Source organism: Rhinolophus ferrumequinum, chromosome 24 (genome assembly GCF_004115265.2).
Source record: "Rhinolophus ferrumequinum isolate MPI-CBG mRhiFer1 chromosome 24, mRhiFer1_v1.p, whole genome shotgun sequence".
Lineage (NCBI taxonomy): Eukaryota > Metazoa > Chordata > Mammalia > Chiroptera > Rhinolophidae > Rhinolophus > Rhinolophus ferrumequinum.
The window spans coordinates 19,727,876-19,743,299 of NC_046307.1; the positions used below are offsets into that span (position 1 = coordinate 19,727,876).

Sequence of the window (15,424 nt, forward strand, 5' to 3'; positions counted from 1 at the left end):
CAAAAACAAAACAACAAACAGAAAACAGAGATGTGGTCCTTTAACAGAAACAAGAACGTAAAAGACCAAACGCTGTTTTCCTTTCAAGGAAGTCATCTCATGCAACTGAGCCCTGACTAATTTGATACCAGGTGGTTAAGACTTCCACTTCTGGATCTGTTTCAACCCAGGGGGTGAGGTGCACAAGGCAAAAACAAACGTTAAATTTTGTTAAGTGGGGTCACCTCAACGATATAACCTTTCACAAAACAGAATTCTTCTAGCTCAGTCTTAAAGGAGTTTAATTCACTTTTGAGGGATGTTTTTAGATTAAATGAACAATTCAGAGGAAGCATAGAGCCCTATACAGATGTGGTGCTGGATACCCTGGAAACCAGAGCTGGCTTGACAGACGGAGGAAGAGCCAGGGGTCCTCTGAGTACCAGGAAAGGGAGGGGAGGGAAAGCCTCTGTGAGCCCTACACCCCGTTATGGGTAATGGTTCTACAGCACCAGCCCAGGGATGGCAAGAACTTGGAGACCTAGGTTCTGATCATAGATTCATCACCTGCTGACAGGCTGTGTGACCATGGGCAATTAACCTGCTCCTTCTGGGCTCTGGTTACACTATCTGAAAAGACAATGACAATACCCACGGTGCCCTAATTATCATAAATTATAACTCATTTCATGATATAATTCATAACTCATTCGTATCATGAATTACAATCGCTCTCCAGTACACCGTTCTACTCACCCTTTTAGCAACATTTACTGAACTCTGTACAAGGTCCTAGGCAGTTCAACTGGTGAGCAAAACCAGATGCAGTTCCTGCCTTCATATAGCTGATCTACACTGAGGAGGTAGATATGAAATACCTTCCTAATAAAATGCAGTTAAGTGCCCAAAAGGGCAGGGTAGACAGCTAGGAGGATTTGACGTGGTCAGTGTGGTCTGCAGAGGTTTTACTGACGACGTATGAATTGGACGACTGTGAAGGATGAGAAGGGGTTTGCTAGGCCAGGAGGGGAAGAAAGAATGGTCCAGTCAGAGAAAAGAGCATGTGCAAGGGTCCTGTGGTGGGGGTGAATAAGGCAAGAATAAAGGATAGATGGGTCAGGGTAGTTGAGACAGAGAGAGTGATGGGGAACCATGGTGGAGATGAAGTGACAGGGTAGGTAAGAGGCAGGCCCCAAGAAAGAGTTTTGCCATTACCCTAAAAGAAATGGGAAGAAATTAAAAAATTTCCAACGATTGTGATATAATCAGTTTCAAAATTTTCATCAGATCATTCCTGATGTGCTATGGAGAACACGTTGGAGGATGAATGAGGTAGAATTTTGAAGAGGAAGGTGATACACGATCATACACCAACGAAGGTGCATCTTAAGGCTTTGCAATGGATTAAAAAAAGCAACTTTACCCTGAGGAAGTCTCCCTGCACATATTTATTGGGCTTCTACTATGTTTCAATCATTCTTCATACATCATCTCAGGTAACTGTTTCAACAACTCTGAGAAGTAAGTACTGGTACAAAGTACTGTTACAAAGCGAAAACTCAGGGTCAGAGAGGCTAAATCACTGGCTCAGGGTTGCACAGCTATTGGAGGCACAGGCAGAATTTGATCCCAGTCTACCGAACTGCAAAGCTAGTATTCTTTCCACTCTATCACACCACCTTCAACTATCACACATGGCAGGAAGTGATAAACGCTCTGAAAGTGACCTGAGGAAACTGCTAGCAGAACGTATGGAGCCTAGAGTAGTACTGACAGTAACCACAGTGGTGGTAGTCACGGAGTTCTGTGGTCAAGCTGCCTCTGGAAACCTCCATTAGGTGTTGTCGGTGTTCATGGCATTTGGATAGGGCGTCTCTTCTGTGTGCTTTCTAGAACACATGTCATGCGGTTCCCGTTTGTCATACAGGACCCCCTACCTGGAACTGCTGAGTGCTATCTGCTTCCTCTGTCCTCCAGAGGTAGCAGAGCTCAAAGCAGGCCCCCCAGGGCCACAGAAGAAATGGAATCTGTGAGGACTTCCTGCGGATCCTCCTGAACTGTACTCTGTACCTCCTTCATTACTCTGCACTGTCTGAGGAGGCTGCCTGTGCCTATGGTGATGGGAAAGGGAGCATGACAGCCGGGATCAAGAGGCATTACAAAGTGGGAACTGCCAGCCCACAGCTTCCGCTTAATGTGACGGGCCTGCCTGCTAATTCAGGCTGACACATTCCATGATGTACCACTTAATGGGGAGGGCTCCGTGTAGGTATCTGGGGAGGGAGCGTCGGATGCTTTGCCCAGATAAGGCAGGGGACTGACTGTCACTCGTGGCATCCCAACACCATCCTCGTGCCCGGGTCAAGGCGTGGGCACTGTCCAGTGATGCTCCTCACCGGAAAGAAGAGAAGAGGGAGGCTTGGTGGTTCAGGCTGGACAGGACAGCTCATTAGGAAGCTGTGCCGGGACTGCGTTTCCCATGTGCTCTGGCCACCATCTCCTTTCAGGGCCAGGCGGGGAGAAGTGGGGCACTTCTCCCCGAGTGAGGCTCACAGGCAATCCTTAGGGCTTTCTCTGTAGGACATTCACGGAAGGCTGCTGTGCTGTCCTGGTCACTGTGTTACAGCCCCTCCCACCCAGCTCCAAGGCACTATTTTATTCACCCCTGTCAGTACCCAGCCTCACAAGGAAGGCTCCTCTGTTTGCCCATCTTACAGGGGAGGAGCAGGGAGGTGAGTGTCCTAGCCAGTGCCACACAGAGAGTAAACTGAGAAGCCGTACCTGGGCAACTGGTTCCTGCGTGAGCAACCTTTACCACTGCTGCAGATGAAACGATGAGGTTCAAATATGACACTGCCCTTTTGACAAGTCAACAATGATCAAATCTCAGTAATTTCATGTGGTTCAGCTTAATACTTTAGAAGGACTCTGTACTTCATGGATGTGACATTGAATCATGGAACATTAAATCTGGAAGCGCCCTTAGAGCCTCTCTTAGAGCCGTGGGTTGTGTGTGTGTGTGTGTGTGTGTGTGTGTGTGTGTGTGTCTGCTGGTGGAGGGGGGAGGTAGTGGGAGATTATGGTATCTAGGCCTTACCCCCCGTAACTCTTGGTAATATCTTTGGATTCTCAGTCATATATTTTGCTTAAATAACCATTTCTGTGGATAAGGAACGTTTGAAAACAACTGTCCCAGGCAGTTCCTGAAATCTACAGATAAGGAAATTAAGACCCCGAGAGGGGAAGTGCTTTGTCCATAGTCAGCCAGGTCAGGGTTGCCAGCACAGCCCGGGTTTCTGCCTCTCACCCCTGAGCGTCCTCTGCCCCCCACACCATGTGCCCAAGTCACTCTCCACAGGACCAGGAACCCCTTCCTGCCAAGAGATAGAACCAGACAAAACCCAGGGTCAAGCCAGGACCTTTAACTTATTGTACACGCCCTCTTTTCCGAGCCATCTTGGCAATAGTTGATGAGGCTCGATTCAACTCTGAGACAAGGTGGGGGCTGCATTATGTTTGCAAATGAGAACAGGGGCCAGTCCTTGGCCCTTGGAGGGGGGAGGTGGTTCTGGATTGGTACTGTTGGAATTCGGTCATGCCCCTCCCTCAGGCACCTCATGCTCCTCCCTGACCTTGACTCAGTTTCAGCTCACCCCCTGGACCCTAATTCGAAGGATGAGTACCCCAGCCTTGTTGGCAAGACAACCAGCATCATATTAGAGTATCAGCCAAATAATGTTCCAGGGCTCAGGGCAGCAGCCTCAGTCTAACCTGCCCTGCAGCTTACAGACATTAGTGGGATGTGAGAAGCCCAGAGACACACGTGGCTCCCTCCCTCACACTGTTCAGGTCTCTGTTCAATTATCACCCCAAGAGAGGCCTTCCCTACCCCCGCTACCTCAAATAGCATAAACTCCACTCACTATCCTCCTACCCAGCTGGTTGCTTAGAATGTTGCAAGCAATTCCTCAGTGAATTCTCAATATCCTATGATATCGCTTAGTAGATAGTATGAGTCCTGTGGCACAGATGAGGAAACTGAGGCCAGAAAGGTGAAGCAATTTATGTAAAGTGACACAGCTAGTATGCATGCCTGGTACTCCTTGACTCTGGCGTCTAAGCTCTTAGTTGCTCTGTATTCTGGGCCCTGGAAGAACATACTCGGGCGCACGGGAGAGAGACAAGAAAATAAGACATTTCAGTGTAGGTGATCTGTGCTGTAAGGCAGATCAGTAGGTACTGCCCAGGCAGCGTTGGCCAATGGGTCCTGTGTCTACCTGGGGAAATCGAGGGAGACCTCAAAAAGGAGAGATAACCGAACTAGGCAGGATGCCAAGGGAACTCGCCAGTTAGAAGTCGGGGACAGGGAGGAGAGGGAGCTGTGCTCTACTCAGAGGGACCAGCATGTGAAAAAGCTCAGACAGGAGAGAACAGAGTATATGTGTTCACGTGTGTGATTCTGTACGTTCTGGGGCTGGAAGTCAGTGATTAACTATTCAGTCAACAAATACTTAATAAATCCCTCCTCTATATCAGACATGAAGAAAACCTGAGTTGGGTCGAGAATGGAGGGTGTGCTCTTTGAGGGGGGTGGGGTGGTTATGGAAGGCCTCTCTCAGGGGATGACATTTGAGTAGAGACCTGAATGAAGTGAGGGAGGGAGCCATGTGGATCCCCCAGGCAGAGGGAACAGCAAGTGCAAAGGCCCTGAAGTTGGAGCCTGCTTAGAGTGTAGGAGGACCAGTGAGGAGCCTTCGTGGCTGGACAGATTGAGTAAGGAAGGAGCACTGGTAGGAGACGATGTGGGATCAACCGTCAGGGCTGGATCACAGATGTTATTGGGAGGGTAAGGAAGATGCAGGGAAGTGACTCCCTTTCCTGTTCAGACAGCCCGCCTTGCGCTCTCTCCCTCCCCTCTCTACTCCTTCTGTCCTCCCTGCTCCTCTTCCATCCTTCCTTCCTCAGCTTCTTTCTCATTATCTTTGCTGCCTCTCCTCTTGGGAAAGGCAAGATCATCTTTCACTTCCCAGAATCCATTTACTAACAAAATGAATGTTGCTGTCACATGGCTTATTTGGTGACTACGCCTGTGATTCTTCACAGTCCCCTGCAGCACCTCCACGGTGTCGGCGGGTCACAAAACCCCCTTCAGAGACACACGATGAGATCCGAGCAGAATCCTGGAAGCCCCCAAGGCCCCCACTTTAAACACATCTGTGAAAATGCACAGCAGGGAGAGGCTAGAGGTGAGAATCAAGTCCTTCATGCTCTGACTCTTCACAGAGAAAAACAACAGCTGTGTTTACCATGGCAACCTCCAGCGCCCCAGTAAGTCGACAGATTCCAGGCAAGGCTCTGGGAGAGGAAAGATGGCCAGATAGGAGCTAAAGAACAGAAAAAAGATGGAGTCACGGAGAGGGAGGAGAGAGACGTGTTCACCTGCAGAAGGGATGTGAATGGAGAGTTCAGGTGTTCGGGAACCTTGGGTCAAATCTGATTGAGTGAAGCAGACAAACATTTGAATACCCTTGGTTGTTAAGTACAATCAACATAATCGGCATTATGGGGTCTTTCCAAAAAATTGCCATCAGTTTAAATCCATGCTTGTTCCGTGTCTCCTCGTCAGGGTTCAACACATGTCCCTTACCACCCTCTCTAAATAACTGGGATTATTTTAGATTGAGACTGACAGGGTATATTAAGGTCACGGGGTTACATGGGTTCCCCATCATCAATTAGGAAGTACATACAGGAATGTTATGACCACACAGTGAGCCCGGATTAAACCTTCAGTAAATTGAGCATTTACTGAGCATTTACTACACGCTGGGCCGTCTCCACACAGAGTATTCTTAAGAGTGGGGGTAGACAATACACAAGCCCTGACTCTTTCTTCTTGTCCATAATTAGCCCTTTTGGGAAGCTGAAACCATGGCTGTTTGATCTAGAAAAGAAACAGATGAGAGCTATGAACCTTCTCTTTGGTGCAAGGAGACCCTGAGCCTGGCGTTCTGGGACCACAGGTTTGAGGCTTGGTAGAGAATATGGGGTGATTATATCATCCCATTAGAGGCACTAAATGGTAAAACAGGCAGAGAGGCTAGAAAAGTTCCAGGTCCAGGCTCACTTCAAGTTTGTCACCTTGCTTTTCCCTGGGCTTCCTTTAAGACACCATCCTTTGTGAGTCTTTAGTGACAATTACTGTAAGTATGGGATAAAGTCAATGGCTAAGGAGCAACCAGACTCCATTGTCAAGGAAGAGGGAATGGGTCATCTTGAAAAGGGGAGAGTCATTGGGCCTGCCTGTAAACATCCCTGTTCCAAAGCGACACAGCTGGTGCAGAGCAGCTGTTGCAAAGAGGAGGAAGTGATGACTTCCCCAAAACTATCTGGAACAGTTTTAAAGGAAAGTGTTTCCCCATTTCTAACTTCCATACATTTTCCTTCCTAAAATTAAACCATCTCAGGAGATACCCACAGCCTAGGTTCTCCTTCTCCTCTTTGCAAAAATAAGACATAGAGGACATAGCCTCACCCATCCCGAATCTTACTATTGTATACTACCCAAAGTAGAAACACTTCTGGGTGGGACAATTGGACAATACATTCAATGAAGGCCCCGCAAATGCTCCCACTCCCAGCTCATTATAATACGGATTTCTAATAAAATTTTACTTTTTATGTTTCATCATGACTTTGTCAGAGTTGTGTGTTTGTGTTGTTTTAGTCAACTGTGTTCTATTAATAATTTTAGAGACCATTAAATCCACAAAAAAACTTTAAACTCTTGTAGTCATGTATACATAAGGGGGAAAATCTATTTTTGTTGTAGAAATGATCAAAAAAAGCTTTTAACATTCATTTGGGGGAAGTGCAGTGAAAATACATGTTTAGAGAAGAAAAAGGAGCAATATAAAGCTCTGACTTTCAAATAATTTGTTCACATATTCTTTTAAGTGGGTATTGGCGGATACCTATTTATGATGGTATTTCAATTTCACTGGATGCATTAAAAAGGTGATACAATCGTTTTAGTCTAAACCGCCTATGCTTCAAACACTCCTGAAGTCACATTCTCTTTGTAATTATTTAACATTACAATGGAAATGCTTAGTTGCCTACGTAAAAATGCTCAGGAAGCTACACAGCTTTTCAAAATTCTTCTACGGGGGAACACAGCCCAAATCTGAAGTTGTTATGGTGTAAGAGAATTTCTGGAGTCAGGCAGACCTGGGCTTGAATCCTGGCTGGGCCATTTACCAGCCACGTGGCCTTGGGCTTGTCATTTCATCTTTCACCATGTCAACGCTCCCTTCTGTAATGCTGGAGTTAGCAACTCTCTCAGTAGCTTCGTTGAGAAAACTTAGCATGGGGCTTGCTACACACCATCTAACAAAGAAACACTTATGGAGAACTTACTGTCTGCCAGGATCCCGCTAAGCACGTTACTGTGTTACGGAATCTTCACAACGACCTTGAGAGGTAGGTACTAATACTGTTCCCACATTACCGATGCGGATCCTGAAGCAAAGGAGGTCGTGACGCTTGCTCAAGGTCCTACAGCTGCCCTTGAACCTGGCACTCTGGCTCCAGTCCCTATGGTAGCTATTATTAGAATTTTTATGAGTAACTTCCAAGTATATAACAATGGTCCATTCTGAGAGATTGTCTAAGGAAGATTCATTTTACTTTTTCTGTTGGCGATGGGGTTTAGGTATCCTTTCCATCCACCGAGGAAATTCAGTCATGAATAGAGAACTTAGCATAAGTTCTATAACAGCATTCTAACATAGCATCCCTCAGGACAAGTGGCTAGTGGAATGATTGGTCGCTGAGTAGCAATTAACTTTACTGAAAAAAAAAAAAAGAAGCTGACGGTTTTTCTGGCTAGTAGTTTTCCAAATAGCTTCTGTCCACATTGTCATGAAAATCTTGAACAATATGGTTGTTCATCCAATTATCAAACCAACCTGGGGGGCAGAGTCTGGCATGATGTGTACCCATTATTAAAGGGTAATTCAGTGTAACAAACCAAATCGAGTATGTACAAAGACTGTCACATGAAATAAACCACTAACAAATTAAATTACTTCCCATTTTTCAGGGAGAAGAATGCCGGTCATTTTTCATTTTTTAAAATATGCATCTCAATTCCGTTTTTTTAAAACATGAAAAGAAGCATTTAAATGTCTCTTGTGCTATGTGTCGTAAGGTTTCTTCTCCATCTCTCCTGGTCCCAGGGCATTTTCTCTCAGAGAATTAACGAAGCATTAAGCCTCACCCTGGTCAAAAAACTTGTTTCCTCCATGGATCAATGGTGGACGGAGTTCAAAAAGCAGGAGTGATAGGTTGGCTCCGGCTTATAGTGACATATCAGAGCTGTTGTTTCCAGAATGAAACTGCCACTCAACAGCACTCCGCCAAAACCCCAGGGAATCCTATCCAAATAATATAATTTTTAGATTTCCCCAATCACACCCTTCAACAACCTCAATATGTCCCTGTTTTCTTCTGTTATTACTGGCTTTGTCATAGAGATTGAAATAAGCCTGAGAAAACAAACCCCTTCAGTCCAATCAGACTTGGTGCTTCAGGTGCTTAAATGTCTTAGAATTATATTCTTTCATTTGACAAACATTTATTAAGTGCCAATCACTGCTCTAGGTGGTACGTGTATAGAGTGAACAAAACAGATTAGTGGGGCACTGAAACTCTAATAGGGAAGGAAGACATTAATGGCTCAAAGTGGAGGTACTGTTACAAACTGTCACTAATGCTATAAAGAGATGCATGTTGTTTCCAAAGAAGAAAAAATATTGTTTCATTAAAAAAAATAGGACTCTCTCATTGAGACTGGGGAATTAGGTAAATTGTTTTTGAAGTGACAACTCACCTGCCAAAACACAGAGCCATAAGCATTCTCTAAATCAGTGGTTCTTAGCTGTGGGGAATTTTGCCATTTGACAAAGTCCGGATATATTTTTGGTTGTCATAACTGGGGGTATGCTACTGGCATCCAGTGGGTAGAAGCCAAGAATGATGCTAAATGCCCTATGATATACAGGAGAGTCCCCGGCAACAAAGAATTATCTAGTCTAAAATGTCAACAGTTCTGATGATGAAAATCCAGCTCCCAAGGAAACCCAGCTCCCATGGAATAGTTTAAATCGAAGGTGACTAAGAGAAACGCAGTATTAACTTCCACAAAAGGTAGCAAGAAGTTCTAGTTCACTATCATAAAGCCGTTGTGGATTAAAAAGTATATATATGGAAGAGAGATGGAGATGGGCGGGGATTTATCCCCTATTGCCAGCTATACGAGCGGAAGAACAACAAACAACCCATAAAAACTGCCTCGGGAATTAATATATATATGAGTGCTCTCAGTGTCTTTGATATCTTTTGGCCTCTCTACGGAAAAGAGGAAAAATATCTTCCCCTCAAAATATAAACTCTCTATCTAATTACCAGCCCAAGCAGCAGCCTGTAATTCTGCCAGCTTTATCTTATTTTTCCTCTCAGACACTTCCATTTTCTGCCAACATTGTTGTTTCTCGAAACATGTTTCCCTGTTCATTACCTTTCCTGTTATTTCCCTTGATGTTTCACATTGTGTAATTCCATACGAGAAAAGGAGACATCTTAAAATATGCCAGTAGTGGGTCAAGAGAAATAAAAGGAAAGATCAAAAGATACATAGAAACAAATGAGAATGAAAATACATCCTTTCAGAATTATTGGGATGCAGCAAAAGTAATATTAAGAGGGAAATTTATATCATTACAGGCCTACCTGAAGAAACAAGAAAAATCCCAAATAAACTACCTAACATTACACCTTAAAGAACTAGAAAAAGAAGAACAGATGAAACCCAAAGTCAGTAGAAGGAAGGAAATAATACAAATTAGAGAAGACCTAAATGAAATAGAGAACAAAAAGACAATAGAAAAAATTAAAGCAACAAAGAACTAGTTCTTTGAAAAGATAAATAAAATTGACAAACCCTTGGCTAGACTCACTAAGGTAAAAAAAAGACACAAACAAAATCAGAAATGAAAGAGAAGTTACCATGGACAATACAGAAATACACAGGATTATATGAGAATACCATGAAGGACTATATGCCACCAAATTCAATAACCTAGAAGAAATGGACAAGTTCTTACAAACATATAGCCTTGCTAGACTGAATCATGAAGAACTAGAAAAATCTAAATAGACCAATCAAGAGTAAGAAAATTGAAAAAATCATGCAAAAACATTTCCAAAAGCGAAAGTCCAGGACTAGATGGCTTCACTAGTGAATGCTACCAAATATTCAAAGAGGATTCTCCTCAAATATCTGTTCTCCTCAAACTCTTCCAAAAAGATTGAAGAAGAGGCAATACCTCCCAACTTATTTTATGAGGCCAATATTACCCCGATACCAAAACCTGGTAAGGATAACACAAAAAAAGAAAACTACAGACCAATATCTCTATGAATATTGGATGCAAAACTCCTAAACAAAATTCTGGCAAATCGAATACAACAATACATTAAAAAGATTATACATCAAGTGGGGTTCATTCCAGGGGCACAAGGATTGTTCAAGATACACAAATCGATCGATGTGATACACCACATAAACAAAATATCATATGATCATATAAATAGATGCAGAAAAAGCATTTGACAAGATACAGCATACATTTATGATTAAAACACTTAATAAAATGGGTATAGAAGCAAAGTACCTCAACACAGTAAAGGCAATATAAGACAAACACTCAGCTAATATCATACTTAGTGGTGAAAAACTGAAAACTTTTCCTCTAAAATCAGGAACAAGACCGGGTTGCCCCCGTCACCACTGTTATTCAACATAGTATTGGAAGTCCTAGTCAGAGCAATCAGGCAAGAGAAAGAAATAAAAGGCATCCAAATTAGGAACGAAGAAGTTAAATTGTCACTTTTTGCAGATGACATGATTCTTTATATAGAAAACCCTAAAGACTCCACCAAAAAACTATTAGAAACAATATACTAATACAGTCAAGTGGCTGGATACAAAAATCAATGTACAAAAATCCATTGTATTACTATATATTAACAACAATGAAATTTCAGAAAAAGGAATAATAAAACAATTTATTTTGCAATTGCAACAAAAAGAATACAATACCTACAAATAAACTAACAAAGGAGGTGAAGGATCTATACACTGAAAACTGTAAGACAAAATAAATTGAGGAAGACACAAAGAAATGGAAAGATATTCTCTGTTCATAGATTGGAAGAATCAACATAGGTAAAATGGCCATATTACCCAAAGCAATATACAGATTTAATGCAATCCCTATCAAAATCCCAATGGCATTTTTTCAAGAAATAGAACAAAAAAATCATCAGACTTGTATGGAATCACAAAAGATCGAGAACAGCAAAGCAATCCTAAGGAAAAAGAACAAGGCTAGAGGTATCACCTCCCTGACTTCAATTTGTACTACAAAGTGACAATAATCAAAACAGCATGGTATTGGCAGAAAAACAGATACACAGACCAATGGAATAGAATTGAAAACCCAGAAACAAATCCACATATACAGAGAAGGCCAAAAAAAAAATGTATACACACTTTAAGAAAGAAAAAAACTGTATTAAAATTGTAATACTCAATATATACTGATAACAAAAGATGAATACAAGTCACGTTTGACTTCTGTAATTACAAGAGGTGCTCAAAGTGGTTACCATCAGCACAATTTCAACACAGTTTTTCCCTTTCTTAAAATGTGTATACATTTTTTGGGCACCCTTTGTATATAGGCAGATAATTTTTGACAAAGGAGCTAAAACATACAATGGAGAAAAGAAATCCTCTTCAATAAATGGTGCTGGGAAAATTGGAAAGCCATGTACAAAAGAATGAGACTAGGCTGCTATCTGTCACCATATACCCAAATTAACTCAAAATGGATCAAAGACCTAAACATAAGACCTGAAACAATAAATTGCATAGAAGAAAGAATAGGTACTAAACTTATGGACCTTGGGTTCAAAGAGGATTTTATGAATTTGACCTCAAAGGCAAGGGAAGTAAAAGCAAAAATAAATGAATGGCACTATATCAAACTAAAAAGCTTCTGTACAGCAGAAGACACCAATGACAAAATAAAGAGGCAAACAACCAAATGGGAGAAGATATTTGGAAATAACACCTCTGATAAGGGGCTAATATCCAAACTATCCAAGGAACTCATACAACTCAATAACAAAAAAACAATCCAGTTAGAAAAGCAGCAGAGGACCTCAACAGGCTCTTCTCTCAAGAACGCATATAGACGGCTAACAGATATATGAAAAGATGCTCAACTTCACTAGCTATTAGGGAAATGTGAATCAAAACCACAATGAAATATCACCTCACACCTGTTAGAATGGCTATCATCAATAAGACAAATAGTAACAAGTGTCGGAGAGGCTGTGGAGAAAAAGGAACCCTATACACTGTTGGTGGGAATGCAGACTGGTGCAGCTGCTATGGAAGGCAGTGTGGAGGTTCCTCAAAAAATTAAGAATAGAATTACCATATGACCCAGCAATCCCCTCCTGGGTATTTACCCCAAAAACCTGAACATATTTATCTATAAAGATGTGTGTTCCTCAATGTTCACTGCAGCATTATTCACGGTGGCCAAGACACGGAAACAACCAAAGTGTCCTTCGATAGATGATTGGATAAAGAAGATGTAGTATACATACACAATGGGATACTACTCTGCCATAAGAAAAGATGAAATCCTGTCATTTGCGACCACATGGATGGATCTTGAGATTATTGTGCTAAGCGAAATAAGTCAGACAGAAAAAAATCAAGAACCATATGACTTCACTCATATTTGGGACATAAAACTGAAAGCAACAAAGGAACAAGATAAACAGAGAAACAAAAACTCATAGAAACAGACAAAAGTTTAGTGGTTACCAGAGGGTAAGGGGGGTGAGGTGGTAGAAGAGGGTAAAGGGGATCAAATATACTATGTTGATGGCAGGAGAACTGACGCTGGGTGGTGAGCACACAATGCAATACATAGATGATGTATTATAGAAATGTACACTTAAAACCTATATAATTTTACTAACCAATATCAGCCCAATAAATGTAATTTTAAAAATTCTTTCAAAAAAATAAATAAAATATCCCGGTAGAGGAAAATTTCAATTAACACTTATAGGTGGGGAAGGGTGTGGGATGGGAAAAGGCAGTGGTTTAATTTTTGGTTAGTTTGGTTAGGATTAATCACAAAAATTGTTTTTGTTTTTCAACTGCTATTGATGAAAGTATTTCTAAAGTCTATCTGCACACTTTTTCCTATTAATGCGCAGGATACATATCACTGAATCTTTGATGACTGAGGATTGGTAAGACGTCAGGAGTATCATACTACATTCTATCATTTATTACTGTGGAATACACAGAATCAAGAAGATAAATATGAATTCAATATCAACTTCAAGAATCTTAGAATTAGAAGTTACCTGATAAGCCATTACACTAAAAAGGTGTGGCTGTATACAAAGATGCATCCCTAAAAACTTTGAAACGTGGCCCTTCATAGATATGAACAAAGCTATACACATAGGTAAACGTTGTCAGTTCTGCTTCCTGCCAACAGATGGCGGTAGTGATTACCAGTGACACTGACTTAGGAACAAATTGACACATGAATGACTTTTCAGGATTGCTCGTCTCCTTCCCATCCCTGGATGCACATTAGAATTAAATGAGACCTCTTATTAAAAACCGATGCCTGGGCCCCATCACTGATCAGTTAAGTCAGAATGCCTGTGAGGTGGAACTCTAGTGCTGGTACCATCTTGAAAGTACCCTACGTGACCAAGAGCCAAGGCTGAGAGACAGTGAATCTGAGGGGGTAAATCGAAGGGTTTCCATACAACAAACTCTTTTCAGTGATTATATTTTGGAGTATGAGATGACATGAGTTTAAAATTATTTTTATAATTCTGTACTGACTGAGATTTTTATGTCAATTTTTTAAAAAAATACTCTGATTTTTAAAAATAAACAGATTAAAAAGGAAATCATTTATGGAAGACAAAAATGACAGGAAAAACATTACTATTAATAATATACAAAGAGTCCTTAAAAAGTGATAAAAAAATAACTCAATAAAAATATGGGCAAAGGATATAAACAGAAAATTTAGAGACGGTAAAAAGCAAATGACCAAGAAATATACAGAAATATGCCCAACCGTATTTGCAGTCAAGAAGATACAAATTAAGATTTTTTAATCTTTAATTTTATAGAAGATTAATTTCATTAATTGTTTAATCTTTCATGTTTACTTATAAAAATTTTACTATATGCCAGTCACTGTTCTAAGTCTTTTATAACTATTAATTCATTTAATATTCATAATAATTTTATGAGTTAGGTAGTCATATCATACCTTTTTCTACTAATGAGAATAACTGAGACACAAAGCAGTTATATGTCTTAGCTTAAAGTCACACAGTGAGCGACTGCTTATTGGAGCTGAGATAGGTACTTGGTTAAGATACTATATTATGTTACCTTCTCAGTCATGTCTGTATTTGGATGGGCAAAAATTATAGTGACGAATAAAATCCTAATCTGGAGATAGTATGAGAAATGGCACTTGCTGGTGAGAGAATGAATTCGACAAGATTTTCAGAAGGTGGTCTGGAAGTAGCGGTTAAAACAAAATAAAGTACACATCTTTTAACTTAGCAAATCCTACTTTAATGGAAACCATCCTACAAAAACAAAACATCAGTCTGCGATAATATATGTTTGGGAACATTTAGTGCAGCATTATTAGCTACAACGTACTATTGCAAAATCTGGGAACAACCTGAACTGTCAAACAATAGGGGAATGATTCAATAAGTTATAGTACGCCCATACTTGAGAATATCTGTAGCTATTTCAAAAAAGATAAATTGACCCAGAGGGATGTTTTTATTACTGAGCAGAGTAATGTGTATGGTATGGTCTCAATTTTGTAAAAACATAACAAAATCACATCCACCCATTAATGTTAATTTATGTTTGTGTAGGCATAGTAAACGGTATGGAAAGACACATGACAAGCTAGTAATATGAGGAACTGTGAAATGTGGGGCCACGGCATAGTATGGTTTGGCTTGTGGCTATAACCATGCGTTAGTTTTGTAATATAAAAGAAAAAGAAGGGAAGTCCTCATGTCTAATGTTCTCCAGGGCGGGATTCTTAAGATTCTTCAGTCTGCACTGGACTCTTCCTGGGAAAGTTCCAGCAGCACTAATGAGTATGATGGCTTCATGGGTCCTGTGAGCTGAGATCTGCTTTCCTGAACTGTCCACCTGTTAGTTCCCTGGGTTGACGGAGAGCCAGTCCACCCCCTTCCTCCATGCAAAGCCCTTCAGATATCTGAG

At 41.2% G+C, this 15,424-nt stretch overlaps 1 protein-coding gene across 6 annotated transcripts in view; it reads right to left on the reverse strand.

Moving 5' to 3' along the window:
* PPP2R2B (protein phosphatase 2 regulatory subunit Bbeta) overlaps positions 1 to 15,424 on the reverse strand; it is a 406,024-nt gene that overhangs the window by 57,312 nt on the left and 333,288 nt on the right. The window lies entirely within an intron of this gene.